A 16,407-nucleotide genomic window follows, 5' to 3' on the forward strand; every position below is an offset into this window, starting at 1 on the left:
CAGTAGAGAACTCTGCATACCAAAGGTGAAAGTACATCCCAAGATGGTGGGGAGGAATCAGAATATTTTAAGATGCTGAATAGTACAATAAAAGTGAGCACTTGCATAGTTAAAAATTCCAGTGCATCTTGGCTATGTGTCGAAAGAGATTTTTAAATCGTATGCAGGTTCTGGCCAAATCTGAACTTCATTAATATTTATTTCTTTAACACTTAGAACACTTACCAGACTTCTTAGGAGGATGTGTCTATAATATATGCAGTATTAAATAAAAACTCCAGAGTAATTACATGAGTTTGAAATCAATCAAATTGTGCCCTCTGGTAATTCCTGCATAGTTCCTTTTGAAATCGAATGGAACCACACGTGCCTTCAAAAGCAGAATCAGGCCCAATAACTAACTAAAATGGAAAGCTTAGGCCAAAATTCATATTTAGGCACCTAAATAATAGTGTCCTGACTTTTTTGTGGTGCTGAGTCCCCAAAACTCCAATTTATTTCTGTGGGAATTGTGGGAGTTCAATATCTCTGAAATTTACAGTATTGCCAATCCCAAGCATTCAAAAACCATAAACCATTACTGGCTAAAAAAAATCATTAGACTTTAATAAATAACAAATTGGGATCTTTTTAAATTTCCCCTCATGATGTTGACCTTTAAAGGTTCGTGTTTTCCAGTTAATTTTGGCATTATTGAAGGCTAGAAACCTACTTTTGTTTTGTATGTTAAATGAAAGCTGAGATTCTCACATAGTAAATTATTCCAGAAGCTTGAGCTACAGAAAAATTACCAGTTTCAGAGTAGCAGCTGTGTTAGTCTGTATCCGCAAAAAGAACAGGAGTACTTGTGGCACCTTAGAGACTAACAAATTTATTTGAGCATAAGCTTTCGTGGGCTACAGCCTACTTCATCGGATGCATGTAGTGGAAAATACAGTAGGAAGATATAGATATAGATATATACACAGAGAACATGAAACAATGGGTGTTACTATACACACTATAAGGAGAGTGATCAGTTAAGGTGAGCTTTTATCAGCAGGAGAGAAAAAAAAACTGTAGTGGTAATGAAAATGGCCCATTTCCAGCAATTGACAAGGAGATATGAGGAACTGTAGGGGGAGGGGGGAATAAGCATGGGGAAATAGTTTTACTTTGTGTAATGGCCCAGCCACTCCCAGTCTTTGTTCAAGCCTAATTTAATGGTGTCTAATTTGCAAATTAATTCCAATTCAGCAGTCTCTCGTTGGAGTCTGTTTTTGAAGTTTTTTTGTTGTAATATTGTGACTTTTAGGTCTGTAATCGAGTGGCCAGGGAGACTGAATTATTCTCCAACTAGTTTTTGAATGTTATAATTCTTGACGTCTGATTTGTGTCCATTTATTCTTTTACGTAGAGACTGCCAAACCGGACAGGTAACATTGCCCAGATTCATCAATCTTGATTGATAAATAAATGTAAAATATTTTTAGCAAAGTTAGGAAACCAGCGAGAGTTTGAAGCACTGCAGTGGCTCAGGTTCTACAAAAAATTTGGGAACTATTTCCATAGGGCAAAAAGTTATTTTTTTTTTGTTATTACTCCTTGGCTGTGCAGTCACACTGCCAATAGTTGAAATTGATTTTTTTTTTTTGTTAGTGATACTGATCAAGTACATTTCATTCCAAAGGCATACAAATTAACCTCACTTAAAAAGCCCACAAAATTTAGCTGCAAAACAAATTTTTTCTTGCTATATATTGTTTTACGTATTTGAAACTTCCATATAGCTGGGCTTCAAGAAAGCATCCATCTCTTTGTGATTTAACTTTAGAGGCATTAAAATAAATCACCAACAATCTGTATGTCTTCTGAGGCCAGCAAAAGTGTTAGGGGTCCTAGTTTGGCTTCCTGAGCTAAGGTGGAATAATGGTGGCTTTTGTTTCAGATTGTAATGCCACTGCTAGAAAAGAGACTGTGGGCTTTGTTTTGTGCAAACCACTGAAAAACACTGCCAAAAGCAGAAAGGAGACAAAGAACTGCTATTATAGGGAGGATGTATCTAATCACAGAGTCAGTGACCTTATCAATCCATGCCATTCCTCTGTGATTCATCAAAACTGTGAACTCTTGAACAACCCTTTTAACAGTCCCCAGGTATTTGCCCTTTAAAGAGTTAGCTGCTATGTAAATGGCCTTGCTGACTCCTCCCCCTGTAGGACTGTAGGTGTCAGGAAGATTCTGGAAGAATCGCAGCAGAGTGCAACTTTTAATAGTGTCAGGGGTACAACCGCCAGAGCAGGAAGCTGACCCCTCTAGGGCTAGTGAGAAGGCAGCGGTGGGAGGGAGGTCCTGGGAAGGGAGAAACGGGAGAAGGTGGAAAGACGAGAGCAATTTATCTCCTTTGAATGCCTCCTCAAATTCATTACTCCTAACTAACTAGCAACATATCACATCATAATCTCCACTCAGGCACCCCCACTGCCAGACTTTATTTTAACCAACAAGTGAATGTAGCGTAACTAAAATGTTTGCAGCCTAAAATTTTCTCTCTCTCACACACACACACACACACACACACACACACACACACACACACACACACACACACACCCCATCGATGGTCACTTTATAAAGGGCTTTCCTAAGCACTTCTTTCTCTCTTCTCCTGTTTGATCACCCCACTAATATTAATGTGGTGCTGATCATTACTCATGTTTCTATATAAATTAGATTGTAAAATCCATGGGGGTTTTATTTGTCTGTCCTGAGATCGCCATGTATCTGAGCATGTTACTAAAATCTGTTGGCCTGAATTTCAAAATTGAGTTACCAGAACTCTAGTTGAAGTCAGTAGGAGCTGCTGATACTCAGCACTTCTGAAAATTCAGCCCCTGTAAATTCTACAAGAAATCTAAACAAAGTTTCGTCTTTGGTTCTCTTTCCCAACCACCATTCCAACATAGATAGAGGTTGATCATTGTGTGTGTGTTACTGTTCTATATACTACCATAAATATCTTTGACAGTATGCAAATAAAGCGTCTTCCCTACAAGCAGACTAAAAGTGCCTAAAGTCTATATGGAACTAGAAACTTCACTTCACAGGCAATTTATTTGTGTGTGTAATCACAGTAAGCAACTTTTTATCACTTTTAACTTCACTATTTCTTAATGAAACATTTTCTAATGTAGTATCTTAGTAAAGATTATGTTTCTCCTTGAAGACTTATGAACACGCCAAATTTGAATGCTTAAAGTAAGACACCAAAAAAAAAAAAAAAAAAAACACCATCTTAAGCAAAACATTCAAACCTGTAAAGCATTTTTCTTGCTCCTACATAGTATCTTAAAAAAAATCCACTTGGCTTCACCCAAAAGTCTCAACAACAACGACAAAAATCACCTTTAGGCTCTCTGAAAACAAGCATGAGAAATTTCAGACCAAACTTTGGAAAGTTAGAAGAACTTAAAATAGGGAGGAAAACTGCATAACGCTATCTTAGGCCTAGTCTACACTACAAAGTTAGGTTGACATAAGCTGCCTTGTATCAACCTGGCTGTGCATGTCTACACTTAAATTTATCTCCCACCAATGAAAGCTCTCCATTATGCCAACATAGTAACACCATCTCCTTGATCAGTGTTGAGCCATGGTCTATGTACTGAGGTCAGTGCAGTATGAATGTAAACACTGTGTTACCTATATCGACCCTAAAGCCATGTCTACACTACACAGTTTTGTCAACCTAAGGCAGCTAACTATGGAGGTGTACACACTGCAATGCTCCTCCTGCCACTTTAACTCACCTGCTATGCCGACATTAAACTGCCTCGGTGAAAGGAGTAGAGCTTAGGGCAACAAAATTAGAGCAACGCAGTGTCATTGTAAACACTGTATTGCTTACATCACCCTAAGTGGCCTCCAGGAGGTATCCCACAATGCCCACCATGACTGCTTTGGTCACCATTTTGAACTCCAGATACACAGGTGAACGCCCCTCCCCTGTTAAAACCCCAGGAAGTTTTGAACTTGCTCTTCCTGTTTGCTCGGTGGGGAGAGCTCACATAGCAACTGCCCAGCTGAGCAGGCCAGTTCCATGCAGCAAACGTGCTCCTGCCTGGAGTACACGGGAGGTGGTGGATCTCCTGGGTCTGTGGGGAAAGGCTGTGCAGGCACAGCTCCAGTCAGCTGCAGGAATTTGCTTGGGGCATGGAGGGGAAGGGCTATGATAGAGACACGCAGCGGTGCTGGGTAAAATTCAGAGCTGTGGCAAGCATAGCAGAAGGCGAGGGAGGCAAATATCTCTGGTGTGCAGCCACAGACATGCAACTTGTAACAAGGAATAGTCTGGGGTCAGGGTTGTGGTGGTGAATAGCCCTCCCCCCGCCCTTCCCCATTGAGCTCCTCTTACAGCCTTGTGTTCATAACGCACAGCATGATACTGAAGAGCAGTGCAGGACCCATGCTTTCTGACACAGATGGCTGGCTCGCTGGTTACCAGGGCAGTTGAAAAGCAGCTGGGAAACCTAGTAGGATGCCCATGGAACCTGCATCATGTGATGCTGAACCTACCCCCATGAGGCATTGCAAACCCTTCTCAAAGCACCCTGCGGCCATTTGCACAGTGGGATAGCTACCCACAGTGCACTGCTCTCTGTGTTGATGCAAGAGCTGCTTCTGTGGATGCGCTCCGCTGAAATAGGAGCATAGCGTGGACATGCAACAGCAGTTTAATTACAGCAGTGGCTGTACGTCAATGTAACTTAAGTCACCTTAACTTTCTAGTGTAGACATAGCGAACAATGCTCCAGCTGCTGTCCCACAATGCCTGACACTGACCGCTCTAGGCACAATTGTGAACTCCACCGCCCAGGGGACACAAACACCTGACTCACCCCCTTTGAAGCCCTGCGAATTTTTGAAATGGCTTTTCCTGATTGCCCAGCTTGGCACGTATACCCAGCAGCTCTCCATTGTTGTGTGCAACTGCCCTGCTGACCCTGCCAGCTACATGCGCCAGACGCACTCCTGCCTGGAGTAGACAGAAGATATTGGAGCTCCTGGGCCTGTGGGAAGAAGAGGATGTGCAAGCACAGCTACGAACCAGCCACAGAAACATGAACATCTATAAGCAGATTGCACAGGGGATGCAGGAGGTGGTGTACGTCAGGGATCAGCAGCAATGCCCCGTAAAAACAAAGGAACTACAGCAGGCATATTAGAAGGCCAGGGAGGCCAACAATTGATCCAGTGCTGAGCTGCAGACCTGCTGCTTTTACAAAGAGCTGCATGCCATACTTGGCAGAGACCCACCACCACCCTGTGCATCACTGTGGATACCTCTAAGGAGCCCAAGTCACAGGACCGTGGTGTGAGCAGTGAGGAAGAGTAGGAGGATGGGGGACATGCGACTGTCAGTCCTAACAGTCAAGCACATGTGAGCCTAATGCAGGGGAAGGAACCTCAGGTAAAGTGTGCACATTTATTTTCCATTACAGTGATGATGCCTCCAACTTATCAGGACACAACTATCAACTTTTTATTAATTTACTCCTACTAGAAGATGTAGCAATACAACGAAGAGAGGTAGAGTTTATCTGCTTTTCATTCCCCTGTACTGTTAGCGGGGGGTGAGGGGAAGGCAGGCAAAACAATTTGTTTATGTACACAGGTATGTCCCTTGAATCTTCCTGAGAGATCTTGATGAAATTTTTATGGAAGTACTCTGCAATCCACTTCTGAATAGTTGTAGGGATAACAGCCTTATTTCTTTCTCCATGATTTTGTTACAGAATAAAATTATATTATTTGGAACGTAATTCACCTTTATTATTTCACTAAATATGCTGTGAGGGCTCAGCAGTTCTGAAAGCAACCCATTACCTGTTACTGCACAATGTCACACAACTAATAGGGTAATTCACAAACTAAATTAATTGGTGCATTGACAATGCTGTATTTCTACATGTACATCAATCACCACACGATTCCTACCAGGTCACAAAAGAGCAGGACCAGATAAAGCACACCACAACAATATACACACTACTCTGGTTCACTGTTAAAATTATCTTTCAAAGGCTCCCTGAGCCGTATAGTTCTGTGTTGAGCTCTTCTAATAGGCTTTGTATCTGGATATCCAAATTCAGCATACTACCTCCGCTCTCCACCCCAGTGGAAACTTTTGCATCACGTATATTATGCAGGACACATCAGGCAGCTATAACCATTGGGATATTTTTCTCACTAAGGTCCAATCTTGCGAGTAAACAGCACCAGCGACCCTTCAAACCACCAAAAGCACATTCAACTGTCATTCTGCATCTGCTGAGCTGGTAGTGCAATCGTTCCTTGGTGCTGTCAAGATGGCTTGTGTATGGCTTCATAAGCCAGGGGAGCAATGGGTAGGCTGGGTCCTACAGGATCACTATTGGCATTTCAACATTCTCAATGGTAATTAAAGTCCCTGCTTGTAGCTTTCTGAACAGTCTTGTGCTCTTAAAAATGTGAGCGTCATGCATCCTCCCTGACAAGCTCACACTGATGTCATTGAAACATCCTGGTGATCCACCAGTGATTGCATAACCATAGAAAAGCAACCCTTTCTATTGATGTACTCTGTAGCAAGGTGGTCTGGTGCCAAAATTGGGATATGCATGCTGTCCGTTGCTCCTCTGCAGTTTGGAAACCCCGTTGTTGAAAATTCATCCATTATGTCCTGCACACTGCCATGAGAGCTCATAACTTACTGCAAGTAGGTGTGCACTGAATTAAAAACATTGCCAGGAAAGAAACATGTAAGTTACGCAGTCCCAATATGGCACCAACTTCCTGGTGACAATTTACACCAGTTCTATATATCCTTTTAACTGTGCTGTTCAAGTAAAAAATGGATAATTCAGTTGTTTCTGCAATACAGAACATTTTGTTATAGGAAACAGACATGGACATGCTTTGTTCTTTACAGAGTGTTAGTTGTTGGGAGTGAGAAGGAAATGTGTTTTGACAGAAAAAAATATTCTGCCAAAACATTATTTCCCAATTTTAATAGTAACTTTAACATATTGTTCCATGCCATTATCCCCTTAAATTATTAAGTGTATCTAAACAAGATTAATGGATTCCATTTCAAGTTTACGGGACTATTTGACAATGTGTAAGCATGTAAGAAAAAGCACAGAAACTGCAGAGACTTGCCATGTCACTTAGTATATCCCTGCACTGGTTAGTACAAGATTGTCCCGCTGCATTTTTGTTAGTGCTTTGTCCACTCTATTTTTAAATGTCCCAGATGATGTGGCTTCTGTGTGTTCCCTTGGAAGCTAATAAATAGTCCAACAGATCTTGCCCCTAGGAAGAATTTTCTGATATTTTGCTAAATTCAGCATTGGCCAGGGTGAGGGATAGAAGTGAAGCCAAACATATCAGTTCATACTTCTGACATCCAAACAGAAAAACTGTTTCTGGCCATTGTTGTTATCTTTTGGCTACCAAAAAAATGGGGTCTTTTCCTATCAAAGGATTTAGCAATGGTACATCACTCTATGCTGGACTCCTACAATCCACTACTAAGGGCTGACCACAAAGGCATGTACAACTTTTAGCTGATCCAAAATACAACAGCTAAGTTCCCAAATGGGACGGATCATTGAGAGTACAGCTCACCTGTAGGGTTTTCACTACAGTGGCTCCCTCATCCAGTTTTGGATCTGGGTTAAGGTCCCAGAGCTCTCCTTTTGTAAACACTCAATGGACTTAAGCTGACTACCTCAGGGACTGTCACTTTCTTTTTGCACCCCACTGTGAATACTATAATTACTTGCACTTTTTCAGCTGACTGAGCCCTGGGTAAAACTGTCAGGCATCAAATACCTAGCATTTTCAGCAACAGGCCTACAGCTGTGGAATTCCCTAACACAAGAGATCAGGATGAGTTTGTGGCTTGTCTCTTTGCAAGCACAACACAAGATACACCTCTTTGGGGAGGCCTTCCCTCAATAAAAGAACCTACAAATGGCCAGTAAATTTTTTCTCCCCTTAAGGGATCTTTGTCTTAGAATGACCCAAAGGTCTACCACCTAACAGGAGTAGAAAAGAAGGTCCATAATTGGATATGGTTAGGAGAGAATGTGAACCATAGTTAGCCAAAAGCATAAAAACAAAAGCAATTATTTAAGTATAGCAGAAGCAGAAAGCCTACATGAGAATCAATGGATCTACCCAATCACGAAGGCCCAATTGAGGAAGGGCAGAACACTGCAGAGAAGCTAAATTATTTCTCAGCATCACTCATAATTGGAGATGATGTTGGGGAGGTCTGACTTAACCATGAGATGCTGGCCTATTCCAGTGCCTAATTTCCTGCTGAAAGGAGAGTCTGGAACCCAGTTTAGTGAAATAGCAAAAATTCACCCCTTCTCACCAAATAAATGACTGGAGGGAAGTTGCATAGGCAGATGACTCCATGAGGTCCACTCAGGCTTCTTAGCTTTGTCCTCTGACTTATCCATTTTGAAAGCCTGGCTGTCTGCTTTTGAAGTATAAGCCAAACTAAATCCATGTGTTGCCTAGAAATATTATACAATACAACTGACAGCAAAAACCCTTTGAACAAATTCATTTCAACTACCATAAGACAGGAAATTCTACTATAGCCATGTGTGACGGGTTGGATCACAGAAACCCCCTTGGGAGCTGCCATCCAATGTACCAAGACTACTTCTGCTCCTGTTTTCCCTGCCAGCTCAGGACTCCAGCACCCTGTCTTGCTGAGTCAGACACTCCTGTCTGGCTCCAACACAGACCAAGGGTCTGAATCACTTGTCCTAAAGCTGCAAGTTTACCCAAAAACAGCTCACAGGAGTGTGCTTGTCTTTAGCACTCAGATGCCCAACTCCCAATGGGGTCTAAACCCAGATAGATCCATTTTACCCTGCATAAAGCTTATGCAAGGCAAACTCATAAATTGTTCGCCCTCTATAACACTGATAGAGAGATATGCACAGCTGTTTGCCCCCCCAGGTATTAATACATACTCTGAGTAAATTACTAAATAAAAAGTGATTTTATTAAATACAGACAGTAGGATTTAAGTGGTTCAAAGTAGTAACAGACAGAACAAAGTAAGTCACCAAGTAAAGTAAAATAAAATGCGCAAATCTATGTCTAATCAAACTAAATACAGATAAGTTCCTCACCAGTTCCAGAATGCTCCCTTTTACAGGCTAATCTCCCTTTAGCCTGGGTCCAGCAATCTCTCACAACCCCTGTAGTCACTGTCTTTTGTTTCAGTTTCTTTCAAGTATTCTGGGGGGGTGGAGAGGCTCCTTCTTTAGCCAGCTGAAGACAAAATGGAGGGGCCTCCCCCAGGTTTAAATAGACTCTCTCTTGTGGGTGGAGACCTCCCTCCTCCCTCCTATGCAAAGTCCAGCTCCAAGATGGAGTTCTGGAGTCACCTGGGCAAGTCACATGTCCCTGCATGACTCAGTCTTTACAGGCTGAAGCCATTGTCCAGATGGTATCTTGCATGTCTACAGGAAGACTTCTTATGTGGATTGGAGCATTCCAAGATGCATTGTTCCCCAAGTGTTTCCTGATCAGGTACTTAACCTGGCGAATTCCTTTCTAAAGAAGCTGACCAAAGGCCTCCCAAAGCTTACTTAGAAACCAAGCAAGCATACAGCCCATATTCTTAACCTCAAGTAGAAAATGATACATATATATGTACAAATAGGATGAATAGATATAGTAGACCATAACCTTTACGGAGATATGTTACCTGGCACAGGCAGCACAAAACATATTCCAGTTATGTCATACATACATTTATAAGCACCCCCTCCCCATAAAGCCTTATGGGGTACACCGTCACACCATGTCTTTTTACATTTTCTGTGTCCTCCACCTTCAAGTGACCAGTTCAATTCTTTGAAAGGCCAACACCAATTGTTCACACAATTATTACAAAATAATTTATGAGCACATTGAATGTAGAGAAAAAGCACTCCTTTTAGAATGTCTAACTGCAATAATCTAACCTCTAAATAGGTTTCTGTGGCAAAATGTTGTCCAGATGAGCTGTATTTAAACTTTTACTTTGTTCTGCAGGTGAAAAGGCTAGAAGTAGATGTTAAATGTAACCAATGAACAAAGATCAAGATATACAGTACTCCCAATCTTGGTCTAACTGCAATTGTAAGATTTGCATAACAAACAAGTAATTTATCCCAGAGTAAACTGTTCTGTCCTATTATTGTTTAGTTTTTATGTAGTGGAAGGCTTTTTGATGGCTGAAGAAAAACATCCTGGGAGAATTTATTTGTCTAACATACACTATAATTGCAGTACATATTACATCATATTTGTTTTCTATTATACTGTGACCCACAATATTTCATCTGATGGAACGTAATAGTATGAACAAATCCTATTCTAAAATTACAAGATACTTAAGAAGAATACAGCAGCAACACTAATGGATGCAAGTCTTGGCTCTCCTTACTTAAGAGTACACGAGGTTTTCTCGCTTTGTGTTTGCTCTGAAGAGTTCACTGTTGGAGAGCTTGAAAAGCTTGTTTCAGAATGTAATTTCCTTGGCAGAAATTCAAAGTACTCAATTAGTGAACAGTTAATCCCAAGTAGTTTTCCCTTTACCTTGGCCCACATCCACACATTTCCATTGTAGAAAATGTGTTTGTGAAAGAAACATTCAATATTCTAAGCTTTGCGTGCACAGTGCATTTATATGTAAAGTATCTGAAGCTCTGAATTGATTAATAACTAATTCAGTTTATATTGTGGTAGAATAGCTCATCAACTACAATTATAGAATTATGAGGCAAAGAACTTTATTTGAAGTATTTTAATTTGTCTAATTTTTTAGTCTCACTAAAATTTCTTGTAATTATTGAATTTCAATGTTTAGCTTTAGTAACTGATTCCTTATCTAACAAGAAGAATGCAGAATGTTTTTTCAAATTCTCCATGACTTCATTCCTTATTTTAGTCTTATGTAGCCTTAATTTTTCTATGCCATACAAATAGTCTTACATTGAAAGAGCATTATGTTTGGGCTCATGAAAAGTGCTACATAAGAGCTAAGTACTGTTATTATTATTGTACAGTTAAGCACTTAAGTCAGGAAATGACAAAATGAAGGTTGTGAATGCATAACCTTAACTCTGCCCACTTGTGTGAATGCACTAAGCTACAATCTTTAATATACATCACACATTGTATTATTAGATAAATGGTATGGCACACTATTTTCCATAATCGTAGATCCAGAAAAACATATAGAAAGAAAGAGGTTAAGTCTTCAGCACTTTAAAACTCAGATGCCTTTCAATAAATTTCAAATAGTGAATGCAAATTCCATAATTTGGAACTAATTAACTAAACATCTCACATCCATGTAGTCCTCATGTCTGCCACATCCTGCAGGGGAAGGCACAAAGACTTTCTTCCCCAGTTGTGAAACCTTTAAGGCAGTGGTTCTCAACCAGCGGCATGCATACCCCGGGGGGTATGCAGAGGTCTTCTGGGGGTACGTCACCTCATCTAGATATTTGCCTAGTTTTACAACAGGCTACATAAAAAGCACTAGCAAAATCCATACAAACTAAAATTTCATACACACAATGACTTTTTATATTGCTCTATATATTAAATGGTAAAGTAAAGTGCATATAAGTCCAGTATTACGCATGTGTTTTATGTCATTTACTGATGCATGCAAGCACGTTAATGATGTTGCAGTTATCATGATGTGCATGCAGTTGCGATGTAAAAATGGATAGATGTTTAAAACGAAGCGGTAGTGGCAACAGTGAAAATTTTAAGAAATTGAAAATGACTGGAAAAAAAACAACAACCCATTGTCAGTTCTGCAAGGAATATATTGCTTTTGAATTCACATCTACAAATAGTGATCCACCTCAAGCTTTGTGTTTCTTTTGCAGAGAAACTCTATCAAATAATAGTATAAAGCTGGCGCATTTGCAATGACATTTGAAGATAAAACACCTTGTGCATAAGGGTAAGCCAGTAGAATTTTTTCAAAGAAAGTTTTATGAGTTCCAGACTTGCCAGCTTAAAATGAAAAAGCTTAAACTATTTCTGCAAAAGCACTTGAAGTTTCAAATAAAGATCATTTGGCCCATTTGACATCTGAGTTCAAGTCACATTTCCCCAACATTCAACACTACTCAGCTCAGCTCGACTGAGTAAGAAACCCATTCATTTTGTTAGATGTTAGCAGCATTCTGCCAATCAGCAAGAAAATCTTCTTAAGCTGTCCTCAGACCGTAGTTTGCAAATGAAGTTTAATGACTCCACACTAACCCAGTTCTGGTGTTTAGTACAGAAAGAGTACACTGACCTTGGGAACCATGTTTTGGATGTTGTTACACCTTTTGGGTCAATATCTCTTTGTGAAGTCTCATTTTCTGCTATGACTGCCATCAAAAACAAAGAGTAGAAGTAGACTCAATGTGGAGAAAAACTTAATTGTTGCTGTTGTTTCACTGCCTCCCAGAAAGACAAAGCTCACAAGTGAAAAACAGGCTCGGGTATCACACTGAAATGTAAGTACAATATTTATATTCCAATCGATTTTATTTTATAATTATATGGTAAAAATGAGAAAGTAAGCAATTTTTCAGTAATAGTGTGCAGTGACATTTTTGTGTCTGATTTTGTAAGCAAGTAATTTTTAAGTGAGGTGAAACTTGGGGGTATGCAAGACAAATCAGACACCAGAAAGGGGGTACAGTAGTCTGGAAAGGTTGAGAGCCACTGCCTTAAGGTGTTCCTGAGTGGGTGTCTTCTAATAGATTCTCCTAAAATATGTAGGAGAATGGCTCCCTCTGCTGAACTCCTAAAACACACAAGAAATGGGTCTTCCAGTTGCGTCTAATAATCTGTAGGAAGGAGCTCTACTCTGGCACATTTTAGGAGATTCACAGCTGAGGAAAAGCCATGAAACCTACCTTCAGTTTTGGAGCTCCTAAGGTGCACTGGAGTGGGGTTCACTTCTGAACATTTTAGGAGGTGTTCAGAATGGAACCACTCACTTATATACAACAGTTTAAATTCTGTTTTAAAATTTAATCAAATTTAGGTGGCAGGGAGGGTGTGTGCGTACACGTAATTGACCTGCACACACATCCCACCTGCCACATAATTCTAAAGTCATTCCTAAAAAAGACAAAAGACTGCGCTTGTATTTTACACTTAGGAGTTTAGCAGCTTGGAAGTCACCAAGACTTCCCAGCCATGCCGCTTTGCCCCAGCTATGCCCTCTACATTGGGGGCTGGCATAGGAACTGCTACGGCAACCCTGCACTAACAGAGGATTTAGGGAGCTGGTTCTGCTGCCTTCCTAGCTGCTTTTCAGCAGCCAGAGTGAGGGCTGGGACCGGACCCAGCGTGAGCCTCTGATTTAGGAGGGCCATGAGAAATAACCTTTGATTTTAAGGTTTTGTCTCTTTAATTGCATAAGTTAACACATTTATATTACTAATAATGCTTTACTTTATTAAAAGTCAGTGATCTTAAAATTCCAATTTGTTATTTATGCACTACATCCAAGCTGAGAGACACAAAAAGTAATCAATGGAAATAAATGAAATCCCTTTTTTTAAATGGACACTTTCATTTTCAGGTCATTCTTGCTTCTGTGTTTAGATTTCAAACACTGCAAGGGAATGTTTTCTTAAAACAATTGTTCTCATTTGTTTTTAAATACAGTAATATTTATTAGTTTTTATTTTTTTAATAAAATATTGATTTTTCCAATATTTAAATCTGGGGACAGCTTACTTCACAATTGTAATCAAAAACTTGAAGTGTTCACTTTATGAAAAAAGTTATCAAATCAAACTCTATGAAGTTGTTCTTTCAGATTGCTTTGGATATCTGTTATACATAGGCTTCGCAGAATTTGCCTTTTTTTTTTAAATATAATTTCAACAGATAATATGGACATTAAAGAGTTTTTCATCTATTTAAATTTTCACCAATGTGCAAAATTATGGGTTTTAAGCATATTTTTGATTTTATCTATTTCAATTTTCACCATTATTATGAGGGAAGGGTCAGACAATTATTTAATAGCAGTAGACAATGACATTCAAAAAGTTAACGCTTTTTAAAGCAAATCTTTCCGTTGATATATCTTGTAAGTACCTTTTTCAATTCAACAAGTATAATTCTGCGGTTTCTCTTTTCATATATATACATGCAGTATAGGAATAAAAACAAAAACATGTATCAAAAATAATAATTAAAAAAAAAATCAATTTTCCCTCTCGCCACTCATTCACTCACCCACCAATTTTACAATGGTGAAATCATCCTAGATGGTGAATGCAGCAAATTTTCCATTTTTATGAAAAATACAGAAATAGCATATCGTGGTAACATTTATAAAAAGAGAGGTGATTTCAGACACTGGAAGGCATATCAAGTTTAATTTTTCTCTGCTTCTTTCAAACCAAATAGTTTATCCAAATTTTCAGCATTTTTCTCCTGTTGAAAATTAATTGAAATCTAACTTTCGGTTGTTTGAAGGGTAAGTAAAAAACTATCCTTTTCTGATTATTCTCAAGGCTAAAATATATGTGTCACACTTATGATGGGCTACAATGTTTTTTGGTTGCTATCAGAATTCATATGCATAATAGGTATAGTTCAAATGAACTCAATTCCTGTAGTCTACATGTAATAGTTTCTAATAAGCATGAACAAAGATACTTCCCTCATTGCTGAAAGTTGAACCCGTTTCAAAAAAATCAAATTGAAAAATAGTTTGACTTGTTTTCAGCTTTTCTCCTTCCTTCTCACAATGGTTTGGCATGAAGTCACATAAAATTACTTCCAGAAATAGTGGGGGAAGTTAGCAGCAGAGTCAGAAAAATGATTGCCAATTTTGTTGAAAAAAACAGTTTATTGCCTTATTGCATAGGTAATCTTCTGCTGGTCTCAGACACTATGCAATTCCCTTTAGGGAGACTTTTTGCAGATTGATTGTTTTTCTTGCCAAATCTCCTAGTGAATGATACTTACATGAAACAACCCCTACAGAACACTGGCATTTTCCAGCTTTGACCCAGCCAAATGTGCACTTAGGAGTACACAGGCATATGTGCACAGCATCCAAAGGTTTAACAAAGCTGGCAGTTTTACTTATGGATAGTCCATGATTTTGGTGTCAACACTCTGAGTTCAAGCCTGCATGCTGAAAAGTGAGGTGCAGAGACACAAAACACCAGTGTTAGCCACCCAGGATTTGCTTAGCACCTGACTTTTTAGGGGGCTGGTGGAGGGTTGTTGGGGTATATGTTGTCTTCCCCTCCAAAAAAATTCTGAACTGGAACCACTTGGTGGAGAGGGTCTGGGGCGAGGAGAGGTGGGGCACAGATGGGGAGAAGGGAGTGCGGGGCAGGGGATCCTCTGGAGTAGGGGGAAGACAGCAGAAGTGGGGTGGGAAGGGCTATTGAAGAAGGGTGGAAGGTCTGAAGCAGGCAGCAGGACAGGGGGTGGGAGTGGGAGTCAGGACAGCCCTGCCTAGTTTTGGGCAGAGAAGTGTGTGAGGGGGAGGGGGAAGGGGTCAGAGAAACATTGCTTCTTGCAAAAGGCTAACCCAATCCCACATTATTTTTTACAATGTGATATCACATATATGAATAATTTGTATAGGTTATTTAATATGTATATCTGTAACTCCTCAACCCTAAAAAATAATACAAGCTCTATGTGCGGGTGTGAATCATGTGCATTAATTAGGTCAGTGGCTTTCAAACTATTCACCAACACACCCCTCTTTTATCAAAGGAAATAAACCAGGAGGGGGGTAGAGTCAAGGCAGTAATAGAAAACGGATGACAGTTTCCCTATCTTCCGGGTGAGAGGAGGGTAAGCAGAGTCTCCATCTGAGCAGCCAGGGAGAGGCATGCATTTTTATGTAGATTAAAAGTTGACTTTTTAACCTAAAATTCTCGCACGCGCACACACTGGCAGAGAAGAAGTGGGGAGTTTAAAAGTCAAGAGACAGACTGAAAAACATTCAATGTTTTTATTTTTAAACTCATGATTTTCCAGGGTCTGACGCATGACTTTTGATTTCTTAAGGTTGGCAATACTGGAAATGGGGCCAGATCCTCTACCTCAGTGCTAAGATGCATGGGAGTCAGAGTCCAGGGGTAGCCAGAACTTTACGCTTCAGTGATCCTGAGATCATGGAATGGCCCTTCAAAATAGCTAGAACAGCCTGTTGTAACATACTGGGGCTGAATTAGCTCCTGGCCACCCCTGGGACTGGGGGAGTTTGATTAGGACTCTCCACCTCCCCTCAGGTCCCACACTGAGCAAGGACCTGGCCCAGGGTTCTTTTGGTGGTACAGCAATTTAAGTACAATCTTGAAC

The sequence above is a fragment of the Emys orbicularis genome, chromosome 3 (assembly GCF_028017835.1).
Source record: "Emys orbicularis isolate rEmyOrb1 chromosome 3, rEmyOrb1.hap1, whole genome shotgun sequence".
Lineage (NCBI taxonomy): Eukaryota > Metazoa > Chordata > Testudines > Emydidae > Emys > Emys orbicularis.